Source organism: Neovison vison, chromosome 2 (genome assembly GCF_020171115.1).
Source record: "Neovison vison isolate M4711 chromosome 2, ASM_NN_V1, whole genome shotgun sequence".
NCBI classification, from domain to species: Eukaryota; Metazoa; Chordata; class Mammalia; order Carnivora; family Mustelidae; genus Neogale; species Neogale vison.
In genome coordinates, this window is record NC_058092.1 from 76,192,842 (window position 1) to 76,207,034 (window position 14,193).

The 14,193-nt window shown below is 37.8% G+C and overlaps 1 protein-coding gene across 3 annotated transcripts in view; it reads left to right on the forward strand.

Moving 5' to 3' along the window:
• LRRC8B (leucine rich repeat containing 8 VRAC subunit B) overlaps window positions 1–14,193 on the forward strand; it is a 66,361-nt gene that overhangs the window by 36,040 nt on the left and 16,128 nt on the right. The window contains exons 1-3 of one of the 3 annotated variants that reach the window (XM_044238648.1): window positions 2,678–2,691; window positions 4,495–4,549; window positions 13,455–13,555. The gene's annotated coding sequence lies outside the window, so the exon portion shown is untranslated. Of the gene's footprint in view, window positions 1–2,677; window positions 2,692–4,494; window positions 4,550–12,260; window positions 12,395–13,454; window positions 13,556–14,193 lie in introns of those variants that run through there. The other 2 variants (XM_044238647.1, XM_044238649.1) reach the window with 2 other exon arrangements.

A 14,193-nucleotide genomic window follows, 5' to 3' on the forward strand; every position in this document is an offset into this window, starting at 1 on the left:
TTGACACTGGGTTAAGAAAATGTTCTACTGGATATAGCATTCTTTATAATGATCGCTATCAGAAGTTATTGATTTCAGGAGACTGAGAACATCCAGAGACATATAATATTTTCAGCTTAATCATAGCTCACAGGAATTGTGGAATTACAATACTTACAGACCCTGAGGAGACAAGAAATGTCCTTTCCTTCCCCAAGCCCATGATCTTGAGGGAAGGTGGAGAGAGAGAGGGCTCACATTGTACTACTGCATTGTACTTTTAGCTTGTACAAAAGAATTGTGAAATCATAATTTGATAAGATATTAAGGTCATTTAGGAGTGCTGTGGCATTTATCCAGTGATCCATCACTGATTCAAAATGACTCACTGCCATGAGAATGCAGCCAGTCATGCTAAATTTGACAGCAGTTCTCACTCAGATCTCTGCAATGTCATGTTTGGTGGCTTTGCTGAAAAGTATGAATTTTTCTCCTTCCAAAGGGTGAAAGCTTCGCCTCTGCTTCTGAATCTCTGCACTGATCATGGGGTGATGGAAACGCCCGAGGATCTGTCCCCACTGTTCTGCTTTCCCACCTTCCCAGACCCATTGTGTGTGCCCACCAATTGTGTTATAGATCATTCAGAGTCAGGCCTTCTTCCTCTGTACCCTTGGTTCTTAACGGTTGGTGAAACCTGATCTGGTATTATTGGTTCACTCAGTAATTATTTACCAAATATTCATGGTAGGGAGGGGCCAGGATTAAGATATGGGGGTCCAAGAGATAAGCTAATAATTTGTTACCCTGGGCAGGCTGATTATTTGATGCCACTTCAGACTGTTGTCCTTTGAATATTTTTCACAACATTTTTAAGAAGAAAAGCCAAGCTCCAGGTGAGAGGGAAGGGGGGTAGCCAAAGAATCCCTCAAATCTCCCTCCTGCCAGTTCCTAGGTTCTCAACAGACCAGAAGAAAAATAACAGACCCCTTCTTTTTCCTTCCAAGCTTACTTTATACAGACCCTGAGAAAAGTTCTGGTGGATACTATTTTTATTTCTTCTAGTTAAGTTTCCAGAGATGTCTTCAGCACCCCATGGATATGTCTGTATGTGGAAACTGCCCTAACATCCATACTGGTTTTTGTTTTTGTGGTTTTTTTTAAGATTTTATTTATTTATTTGACAGAGATCACAAGCAGGCAGAAAGAGAAGGTTGGGGGGGAAGCAGGCTCCCTGCTGAGCAGAGAACCCAATGCGGGGCTCGAACCCAGGACCCTAGGATCACGACCTGAGCCGAAAGCAGAGGCTTTAACCCACTGAGCCATCCAGGCCTCCACAATCAGGCTTTTAATCTAGCCCTGGGAAAAGACACTGGGATAGATCCAGACATGTAGATAAATAAGATGCTGCCTCAGTGCTCAAGGAACTTGAGGTAATAGCTTATTCTATACTCTAACACAGTGTGAGAGAACTGCTAATGTAGTAGGAACATGGATGCAGGGGCAGGGAATTCAGGCTGTGGAGGTCAAGATGGATCATGGAGGTGACTCATGGAGGTGATGGCAGGGTGAGACAGATGGTGAAATGAAATGTCCCTCTTTTAAGTACATCTGGTATTCCTAGTTTGAACTTTTCAAACTGATGAAAAAGGTTACTTTAATTGTATAGAAACTAAAGGTTTAAACTTATGGAATTGTTGGAGAGCAGGATGAGCAAGTGTGATACTGCAACGATTCTGACCATATCTGACTTACAAAATGAGATCGAGTAACTAGGCAGAGATTCTTGACTTCTTGCTAAGCCTTAAAGGGGAAGATTTTATTTAACCATCACTAAGACACAGATTCATGCCAATGGAGAACCATTCTCAGATTCCAGAGTTTTAGAGCAGTTCTTTGCTTAACTACAAAGGAGTTCGTTTTGTCAATCTCCCCTATCTCTACTGACCAGAAGGAAATGAGAGCATCCAGGCTTCTCAGTTTTCAAAGCAGAAGGCATGGGGCCTCTTGTTTTTCTATCATGGTTGATTGTCCCCTATTGTTCTTTAATCCACAGTCACTTGGAAGTAGTCCTTTGTATGTCATTTCACTGGAAACCTTTTGAAGGAAGTTGTTCTTTGAGAAAGGGAATTTTGGGTGTTCTGTTTGTCATCTCCAGATCTCCAGAATAGACTTTTTTTTCAGATTGTCTTGGAATTGACTTTTTAAGTGAAAATGAACGTGCTTTGGGTCCTGCCAGTGGGGAGAGAAAATGTTTTTGAGGGGGTAGTAGGTAATGCTAGTTTCATAACACTCATTACCATAGCAGCAGAGCAAACCAGAGAAGCCTGTGTCAGCAGCTGGGTCCATCAGCATTACCCTTGACAGTCGAATCCTGGGTTTTCCTGCCTCATGTGGACTATTGATTCTATTCTAACAAGCATTGTCATTTAGTATTTTCACATTTCCTTTTTCCAACTTGTAGTTTCGTTTGCTGCTAGGGAGAAAGAAAGCCGATAACTTATGCTAGTTTCTTTCTTTCTTTCTTTTTTTTTTTTTTAAGATTTTATTTATTTATTTGACAGACAGAGATCACAAGTAGGCAGAGAGGCAGGCAGAGAGAGAGAGGGGAAAGCAGGCTCCCTGTTGAGCAGAGAGCCCGATGTGGGGCTTTATCCCAGGACAGGGATCATGACCTGAGCCAAAGGCAGAGGCTTAACCCACTGAGCCACCCAGGTGCCCCTATGCTATAGTTTCTAAAATTAGTTTTGAGTGATTTGGTTTTAGTCTGAATAAAGAAACTGAACTACGTTTTGTTGTTTTTTTACTTGACAACAATGGCTTCACTCTGAGATGACAAGTTGTGGTTAGGAGGAAGCTTTCATTACAGTTATATCTTCTCAGCAAAATATTCCTCTGGTGTAGGTAAATAAGAAGTAGAAAAGAAGAATGAGGGGCGCCTGGGTGGCTCAGTGGGTTAAGCATCTGCCTTCGGCTCAGGTAATGAGCTCAGCATCTTGGGATGGAGCAGGGAGCCCGCTTCTCCCTCTCCCTCTGCGGCTCCCCCTGCTCGTGCTTGCGCGCCCTCTCTCTCACTCTCTGCCAGATGAATAAATATTTTTTAAGAAGAAAAAAGAAGAATGAAACTTGTTAGGAAAACATGTTAAAAAGCATTCAACTCAACCCAGTCAGAGAAATACAAAATAAACAATAAGCTAATTTGGGGTGGAATTAGCCAAGGTTTTTTTTGTTTGTTTGTTTATTTATTTAATGATGATTCCCACATCTCGTAAGGGTACTACTCATACTGTTTATGGAGAAGAAAATTAGTATGACCTTCTTGAGAAATAATTTGTTGTTATATATCAGAGAACTTAAAATATTTATGCCCTCGGACCCATCACTCCCACTTTTAGAGATCTATGCAAAGGAAATCATATGAATAGAGTTACAGGAATGTTTACCCTATTATTAGTAGTAAAAAGGGAAGATGTAGGAATTTATACAAAAATAATTTTGTGAACTATGACATATCTATGTGTGAACTGTTATGCTTCCATCAAAACGTGTTTAGAGGGGCACCTGGCTGGTTCATTCAGTGGAACATGCGACTCTTGGTCCCGGCCTTGTGAGTTGGGTGTGGAAATGACTTAAAAATACAATCCTTTTTAAAAAGATGCTGTTTACAGAAACTGTAACAACATTGACAAAGCCTATGATAAAAAATAAGAGGCAAAAATATTGTGCCATTAAATTTTACAATGGCTTAATTGTGTCAAATAACAGAACAGCAAGCAACAATAACAAAAAACCCCAAAGCAAAAACAATAAAAACTTGAAAGAGAAACTATCCCAAATACTTCCCCACCCTCTTTTTATATAAGAAATGCAGATATTTTCAATGTTTTTTAATTATTTATACTTATAAATATATTTATTTATAAACATATATTTATAAATTTTAATATAAAATATATAAATATATATTATATACATATTTAATAAATATATATGTATTTTTTATATATTAAAAATATAAAGATATATGCATATCCCAGGTTTAATTTATAAACTTGTAAATAATATTCATTTATATTTATTTTATAATTTATTTTGTTTAATTGTATATGTTATATATATTTTATATTTTTATATTTTTATTTTTATATATAAATAAATTACATGTAATATATATTATAAAAATATAAATTTGTTTAATTTATAAGCATATAAAAACATGTATAAGCTTATAAATTAAACCTGAGATGTAATGTTTATCTCATTCTTAAATAAAAATTGCATGTTCATATTTTATGCCTTATAAATTGCTGTGGTGAAGACACTGAAAGTATAACATGTGACAGTGGTTTGTGTTTTTGCAGGAGGTCAGAAAGCTGACCTCTAATACTCACTTTTTAAGTTGTATGTCTCATAAAGTTATTATATATCTTGGAAATCTTAGAATCACGTAAGTAGATAACTTGTCTTGCAGTGCTGCATTGAGTAAAATGTAATAATGTGTTTATGATTTCTCTTCAGGAATTTTTCAAATAGAAACTAACTGCAGAGTTTCCAGTTGACCAGCATTCATCGGGTAAGGTTAACATTTTGAATTGTGAACACATGGTAAAGATAATTATTGGTAGCTTGGGGCAAATACTGAATACTTAATATGTAAAAAGAGATTGTTATTCCTTACAGACCTTTTGCATAAAATCCTTTTGATATAGTTAAACCAGTTAATAAACTAGAAAATTAAGTCTGTATAAGTTTTGGTAAAATATCCTCTTCCTGTCCTTTGTTGTTCTTGTACATTGCAGAGTATATGTGTATGTAGGTTGATGTTATTTTTTTAAACCTTAGAGATCTGAGGAATATAATGTCTACGACAGACTTAGACTCCATGATTCCACGTCTGTATTTTTTTGATTTTTGCTTAAGGTAGTGCTTTTTTATGCAGGGAATTGATTTGCCATGCTTCCGTAAATAAACAATGGCCGCCCTTTCCCAGATTAAAGAAGTCAGAAATAAACAAGTCCCATATCTGTTGCTTTCTACAAACATCATTTATCTTTAATACTTGTGGAAGATTAATCTTAAATTAGCTCTGCGGCAGAACTTTTGACATTGACATAATGAGCAATTAATTTGTATACTATATTAAGTAGCATGACTCTCTAGTATTGTGAATATGACAAATGTCTTGAAAAGTGTGTTGCCCAGGTCTAAACATATGAGATCGAGCCCCGCGTGGGCCTATGTGCCCCACATTGATCTCTGTGCTCTGTGCAGAGTCTGCTTAAGTCTCTCTCTCTCTCCATCTCCCCTCCTCTCAAAAAACAACTTAAAAAAAAAAAAACAAAACAGCTTATATCAGGTCAGCTGCTTCTCTACTTATGGCTCTTTGGTGGCTTTTCCTTTCCTCCTGGACTATTTATTATCCATACTCTATATGTTGGCTGCAGGCCCTCCCATTTAGTTCCTAACATCCCAGCTGAGAGGCCTCCCTTCTGATCTGCACCCATTCTAAGCTTCTTGCTCCTTCTACTTGTAATGAGCTTCCCCAATATCATTGTATGGCTGGCTCTCTTCAGATCTAAAGAGGCCTTCCCTGACTGTCCAATCTAAAGGAGCCCTATATTCTTCATGGCACTTATGAATTTATTGTGTTTACATATTTGGTTGTCTCCCTTTCCTTCTTCCTCAGTAAGATCCCTGAAAGCAGGGAAAGTAGGTATCCTACAAACTAAAATCCTGACCTCTCTTTGAGAAGTGCTACTGTTCGGGGATGTCCCACCCATTCTCTTGGGGGTATTTTCTTTGTATAGAATCAAATGTAGTACTTATTAGGTTTATCCATCATGCCACCCATTTCGCCTGGTGACAGCTTGGCATGGTGGTGCTTCCAACTATGCATGTCTTCTCATGGGATTATAAATCCCATGAGAGTAGAAACAAGGTCTCATATTGCCTTAGTACACCTTTGGAGTCCTAGCCTCCCTAATTGAGTGCATTTAAATATTAACTTTAGAGAAAGGGTTAAGATGAGTGGCTTAACCATATTTTTAGTATTTCTTGAATACACTGGTTTGTCCTAGAGCTTAAAAAAAATCTCATTTTGATTTATGGTTTAAAATTGTAAAATAAAAATGTTCTGGACTACATTCATAAATTCATTAAGAAGGCCTATTAGTAATTGGGCTAGGTAGCCATTATCAATTCTATCAACTTCCCAGTTCTGTACAAATTAGGAAATTTGTTCATAATTCCAAACCCTGGAGAAGTAACTTAAACATTTGTATGCTTTTGTTTTCTTATTTGTAGAGTTACAGTCTAATTTCCATGGTTTCTTCCTGGGTTAGCTAGCCCATATGATTCTGCCCTTGTGAAAGGTAGGTCACCTATGGGAGGAGTAGGAGAAGCAAATGATCTCTGCTATCAGCCAGACATTCAAAAGGAAAGCATGTAGATTCACAAGAGACTACACAAGAACACAGTCTGGATCTACTTGATGGCTTACTTATTGTGGATGGTGGGAGGGGGAGTCAAAAAAACATTTTATTAAACAATGAAGATGGTGGAGAAGGGTCCGAGGTTGCCTTCTACTTACATATTCTAAGAATCATATAACCACTGGTGGCTTATGTGCCAATGTTAATATTATAATGTGACTGCAACTTCTTTCATTTTAAATGTATTCTAGATAATTCGGTAGCTTACTGACCGCATCAAAGAACTGAAAAGCCTTTTCCTAAAAAAGACAATTACCATCTACATTAAAAAAACCATGTGTTCCCTAACTGTCAGAAACAAGGAAAAGCAAAGCAATTTTTTTAAGTTCAGAACAACTCAGATTTAATTGGAATTTCTAGAGTTATTCCTGTGGTGGTAATTGTTGTACTCAGTAACTGTCTTCTGGGGTTTCAGATGATAAATTTTCCTAATATTTAGAATATTATTTATGATTGTTTTGGAAACCCATTACTGTTGTACAGCTTTGGATAAGAAACTGCTGAATGGTAGTTACACATCACTTCTCTCCTTTGGTTTCTCAGTGATATTGACCATGATGTCATACTCTTTCCTTGAAACTGATTTCCGTTCCAGAAACACTGTGCTTCTTTCTCACTGAGCCTGCTTCTTGCTCCCCCTTTGCTCTTCCTGGTCTAAGAATCCTTCTTCATGTGATATATTATTCAGGGAAGAGATTCTGTTCTTCACTCAGTTCTCTCTCTCAAAGAACGAATTCATTTCTGTGGCATTATCTACTACTTAAATGTTCTTGAGTTCCTATCATGAATTAAAGATGGTGGTAAACACTTCATGATTTTTCCAGCTGGAGTCCGTTTCCCTTCCCTTTAAAAATCTAGACCAGCTCGGTTACCTTTTTTGAACCCTCAAACCTGGCCGAAGTGGTGCAGAGTAATTTCTAAGTCTGGACTTTAAAGAGATTTGCAGCTTCTGCTCTTGGGGGCTTGTAGCGTTCCTTTGAACTTAGCCACCTTGCCATGGGAAAGCCTAACCAGCCATGTACGTGGAGGAGTAGCCCCTGGTCATTAGCCAAACTGAGCGGCAAGACCAGCAGACGGCCTGAATGCCAGTCCTATGATTGGCATTTTAAACCTTCCAGCTATCCCAGCATTCCAGCCAACACCATGTGAAACACAAGATCTGTCCCATCATCCCACAGAATCATGAGAAGTGACAAATCGTTGTTTTAGCCACTCAGTTTTGGGATGGTTTTTTGCATAGCAATAGAGATCTAAAGCAAAAATTGGTACCTAGAAGTGAGGTCCTGCCCTAATGAAACATCTGGAATTGGCTTTGAGACTAGGGCACAGTGAAGTTTTGGAGGGAAGTGAGACAACTATTAATGGTGGCTGGAAGGGCAGTGAGGAAATCACTACTGGGGGGTATAAAACGGTACCCTTGTTGCATACTGACAGAAAAATTGACGAGACTGACACATCCAGTAACGTGGAAGATGGAAAATGAGCCTAATGGATTTGTGTATCTAGCTTAGGAGATTTTCCAGCAGAAAATCAGAATATCCAACCTGGGTGGTTCAGTGGGTTAAGTGTCCCACTCTTTATCTCAGCTCAGGAATTGATCTCAGGGTCATGAGTTCAAGCCCTGTGTTGAATTAAAAAATGTATTCAAACATTAAAAAAAAAATATTCGAAGTGCCAATTGACTTTTTTTCACCACAACCAAAGAAAGAAGAAATTGTCTGATTTTAAGCAGACTTTGGATATTGTTCCCATCCAGAATTGTCTAGGGTTGTAGATAAAACTGTTCTTCATTCCCAGCTTTTCCACCCAGCAAAAGGTACTCAAAGTAGAGATCAGATCCAGAGCACGGCTGCCAGGAAAACATAATCTCAAGGTACAAACAAAACCCAGGGCCTCACAGCAAGACCCTGTACTATGACTTCAAAAGATGAAAGGCCATGCCTTCTGAATCTTCTCTGCTAGATAACAGGACTTCTACATTCCTTAAGAATGCTGTCCCACAGTCCCCTAGACCTAATTTAGCTGACAAGATCCTGGACTTGAAGCCTGAACTTGATGCCATAGTCAGATGAAATTTTTAGGAGCTTGGAAGAAGGTGAGTGTTGCTTTGCATGTAGGAGGAAATGACTAGAAATCACAGGGAAAGCAGGGTGAGTTAACCCAGGCTGTGTATCTGTTACCACTCCTCCTACTAAGAAGTCTCATTTCCCCTCCTCTGTCGTCTGGAATCAGGGCTGGCTCTGTGACTTCTTTGACTGATAAAAAGTGGTGGACGTGATACCATGTAGCTTTGAGAGCTGGGCCAGTAAAGAACTGCAGTTTTCCCCTTCGTGCTTGGAAAGCACCATCTTCGAACCCCGCCACACTATGTCAGGACCCTCGAAGAGCCATGAGAAGTCGCACTGGAAGGCCAGCCAGCAGCCAGCTCCAACCACCAGGCATTCTGGACCTTCCAGCCACTCTTGTGCCGGCCGATCCCACCAAGTAAAAGAACCACCCCAGAATCATGAGAAATAGAACCCTATTATTTTTTTCAGCCATTAATATTTAGAATATGCAGAATAGTTAGCCCAAATCCTTCCCGTCTACATGTGGCTGAGCACTGGCCTCTCCCAGGGAAGGTCCTAGGACCTTAGTTACACCCTGCCTAACACCTGACTATATTACTTTCTGCTCTCTGATATGCTCCATTAATTACTATACAAATATTTGTTGTACACCATGTGCTAGGAACTGTGGAAGATACTGTGTAATGCCATAGACTCAAAATCTGAATCCTTTTGACTCCTGCTTCTCCATGGACCCCTTTATCTGCTGTTGCTAAGTCGTGTTGGATTTTCATTTACAGTGACTCTTTCAGTCATTGCTTTCTTTTCAAATGTGTTGCAAAATTCTCCCTCATTATTTCACCTACACGATTGAAATATCCTTTCAGCTGGGCTTCATTGTCTGATTCCTCTTCAAGTTCACCCTACAAATCTCTACAGCTCAGAGACTCCCTGTTCTCCTGCCTCACACACCTGGTTCTTGGGTCTCTGAAGGGCTCATGGAGTGGGCTGGTCGCTGTAACTGGTAATCTGTGTAGAGGGATAGCACTCTAGACATCTACTGAAACTTCCAAGAAGATTTAAAAGGCTGGCACTTTCCCCAGATATTTAATTGCCAATCTGTCTTGTGAGCTTTCTCTTCCTGTGAAGATGTGGAGAAAACAAACCAAAAAGTACTGGTCTCGGCTGGACCAGTTGAATTGCTTGATCCATCATAGGAGTAGGGCCTGGATTTGAGGGTTTGGGGTTTTGTTTTTTGTTTTTTTAAAGCACTCTAGGTTGCTCTAATGGGAAGCCAAAATTGAGAACCACTGTCTTAGAGTCTCAAAAAATGGTCTCTGCACTAACAGCATCAACATTAACTAGGAGTTTTTTAGAAGTGCTCATTTTGGGGGCCTTCTTCAAACCTAATGAATCAGAAACTCTGAGGTGTGGTTTTTTTAGATTTTGTTTATTTGTCAGAGGGACAGAGAGCACAAGCAGGGGGAGCTGCAGGCAGAGAGAGAGGGAGAAGCAGGCTCCCCACTGAGCACGGAACCCGATGCCGAACTCATCCCAGGACTGTTCGATCATGACCCAAGCCGAAGGCAGATGCTTAACCAACTGAGCCACCCAGGCATCCCTCGAACTTTGTGTTTCAATAAGCTCTTCAATGATTTTCATGAATATTAATGTTAGAGAAACACTTCACTATATAAATCTTAGGCCCCTTCCAGGAAGTCTCAAAACTACAACTAAATGTGGGAAGAGCGTTTATTATGTGAAAGTTGCTCTATTGACAGGATCTGAAACAATTGGTAAAGGACATAAACCTGTTACCAAGTGTCTTGCTAGTGATCACTTAAGTTCTTGAGAAATGCTGAATGATTATTACCACATCTCTGAAAAATACCTCAAGGGGTTATTTAATTTAATCTGAAGAAAAGGAGCAGGTTAATCAAGGATACTGATGCATGATTTCCCAGAGAGAGAACTCGAGAGGTGAATTGAAACTTCAGTTGGATGTATGTTAGCCCAAGAAACATCTTTTGATGAGAAGTGGTACTAAACATTTTGAAGGGATATAAGGCAATTTCTAAGTCAATTTGCTGTGAGAGCGTAGAGAATCCCCGTTTTAAATTGTTTGGTTATATCCCTGCCTGGGGTCAGAGACAGAGATCTTTGAAGTAGTGTCCAGTTCTCTGCATAGAATGACTCTAAATACCATCTGATCATCATTTGTTTATTTTTTCACTAGTTATTTTGGAAATGCTTTCAAAGTAAAATAGGGACTAGTGGGAAGTAAAGATGCCTAACTTGAGTGTTCTTGTTTCAATCCTAGAGGCTTTGGGGTGAGATTGTCAAAGAATTCATGTGCTTTGAAAAGCTTTTATGATTTTTGAATGAGGTTTAAAAGCTAAAGGAATGGGATTAGGCCACAAAATCCTTTACTCTTAACATGGTTTCTTTGAACTGATTTAGTGCATTTGTATATTAGAAATAGAGATCTGATTTAGATTGAATCCTTATTGTTTGCAAAAATACAGTCTGGAAAAAATTTCCTAGACAAACAAACAGTTAAATTTTGTAGTGACAAAGGCTATGCTCTAGCCTTTGAAATAAACACTTTAATTAGAAAAATTAACATCATGTAATATATAAGAATGCTTGAGTTTTTCATACATCATGAAACCTGGATGCTATATATTTATTTATTTATATGTGAAGTCTTAGTTCAGTGGAAAACGTTTGGTAGAAAAAGTTTAGCTGGGGAAAGTTGATTCTATAGTATATTAGAGTGGACATGGTAGAAAACTGTGTATTTCTGTCCTTTTTTTTTTTCCCCAAAAGATTAAAATGGAACCCAGTTACAGTGCAGTTGTTGGGGTGAGTTAATGTCTTTGTCCAGGCTGCTTTAACAAGCTAGCACAGACTGGGTGACTTAACTAGCAGACATTTATTTCCCTGGAGGCTGGGAAGTTCAAGATCAAGATTTCAACACATGCATTTTAGGGGGACAAAATATTTAGTCTGTTGCAGTTGGGGAAAAGAGAGAAATAGTCAGCTTTTTCTTTAGCCTTTGAAAGACCAGAGTGGCATAGTTAATTGGATTTAAGGAAACAGCGTGGTCTGCTGTGGACAAGGTTTGAGATTTGAGTCTGGGGACCCAGGTTCTAACTGGAATTATTTCTTGACAGTTTTGTCACCTTGGGCAGGATGGCTCCTTTGGGCCTCCTTTATTTTCCATGTTTTAAAAATGTGAAGAAGAAGAATACTTCTTTAGCGGTTTATTTTCTGAAACCAATTAATAAAAATGAAAGTGCTTTGAAAGTAGGATGACAGGCATCAGCTTATAAACTGTACCTTTTTATTTGCTCTCTTATTGCAAGGAATTCCTCGATGGAAATCTGAATTAGGTGATTAGGGGGAAAGCTTATAATCCTTAAAAAAGGTAAACAGGAAAAGTTATTTACAAATCACTTTCAGTTAGTATTAATATGATAAACCTATAGTTAGCTGTGGTTCTCTTAACAGATTAGTTATAATAGTTTTTCATACTATTATTTTAAAATGTATATTTTAAAAGATTACTTTAGTTGGAGGTTTGTGACTCTCTTCTTTCATAGAAATACTGTGTTTAAAGCAGAAATGTGCTTGTAATTTTTAAAAGAAAATGTATTGTACAAGAAGTATCGGGATGGCTGGGTAGCATTCTGGAGTTATACAATAAATTCTTTCCTGGTACATTATAGATGCAAAGCAATGGAAGAATATGTAAAATGTTTCACACCTGAAATATCTTTATCATATCTGCTGCACATAAATGCAGTTGTGTATCATATGTTGGAAGCCTTCTAAAAATGAATTGTGAATGAGAAACTCATGCTCTAGTGATACTATGTAAGTATGAATTAGTACACAGCTGGATTATCATACACACTAACTGTGCCTTCCTGCCTACAAAATAATTTGATACTGGATAGTAGTTATCAAGCAGGCTTTATTGCACATAGATTGGTAAATCCAAAGTAAATTTCAGACATGCCCAGCTTTTTGATCTTTGAAAATGACAAGGTCACAGGAGAATTACTAAAAATATCTTAAATACAATTTGTGGTTAATACACTAAGCTGTATTTCAAGTACTTAATAAAACCAAAAAAGGATTGTATCACCAGGGCAAATATATAAACATTCCTAGTAACTTTTCAGAGGTTCATAGGCATTACCAGAATATAATTTCATAGCAACTTAAAAATTTTATATGTTTTAGAATGGCCCCATATTTCAAACTGATTGATATATATATGCAGTTTAAATCACGACAAATGATTATTTGATATAGATGCTTAGGATGGTATTTATTAACCTACAAGATTAAAAAAAATCTAATACAAAGTACAGCTTCATTTAATAATATCATAATTCCAGAGAATTTCAGCCATATTTCTGAGCTGTGTCTTCAAAAGTTATTAACTTGTGACAATTTCTAATGAAATCAGTAGGCTAAATTTGAAGAGCACTGAGCCTTCTTATTTGGAGAGGTGTGTGGTTTAAAATTAGGATGCCGAAATTACGTGATTTGACAGGCCATCTGATAAATGCAAATAAGACCAACTGTGTATGAGGACTGAATGAGAGAAATTAACATATGTAGGCTGCTTGGAAAAGCTAAATGTTCATCTAAGTGTTGTAAATATGGCATTTTAAAGTATATTAACATCTAAGTCTCTGTAGAAACTTCTCTGTAATTTAAGGGAGTTTGGGGGCTGAGTATGATCTCATATATGGGTGGGGTCCTGTATATATAACTTTGCCGAAATGTCTTCCAGTGTCAAAAGTAAACTGATCTGTGAAAATCCATTTGCCGTAACATGTCTTATGATGGAGTGGGTCTCTGAAGACAGTGTCTCCATTTTTGTTTGAAATACCGCAGCTATTATATCTACGCTTTCTCATAGAATGAAGACAAACACAGAGATGGTGTGTCTAAGAAATTTCAAAAGGTGTCGGCCTCCTGATTGAAGCACAGTCAACTTATTGGATTCATCTTTTTCATCCAGTAAGTATAAATATTTAAAGTACATTATTTTGATCAATGTTGACTTGTGTTCTTCGTTGAATAAATATTCGCTCTCTGTCAAATACCCATATCATGGTTGGGGCCGTTTGTGTTTACATTCTTCTGCAATTGCAGTTGTATGTCTTAAATGAATTTAACTCTCAGGACCTTTAAGAGGACAAATACAGCCGTAAACTGTGAGCTGGCAGAGCCCTTACAGACGATCTGGTTTGCTCTCTTTATCCATTAAAAGACTACTGTGAATCCGTGAATTTTTTTTCTTACCAGATATGCTATTAGATCCAAATATTTCCTTTAGTTTTCTTCCTCTGTTCCATCTTATATGGTATGGATTTTACTAATTAGCTATTTTTTAAACAGTTGATATAGCTAAGGTTGAACATTACATAAATCATTGCTATAAAGAGCACTATCTGAATACTTTTTAATATGAAAAAATGCAAAATCTGCCTCTTGTGTTTCTGAAGGCAAAAATAATGTAATAATAGAACATATCCTTAATTGTTTATCTAATTAGTACTTTGACATCAAAACAATGCTTATGAGAGAGAGTCCCCATAGTAGCATGCATTAACTCACAGTTTGTTTCCAATGTAGCACTGGTATATCCCTCTAAT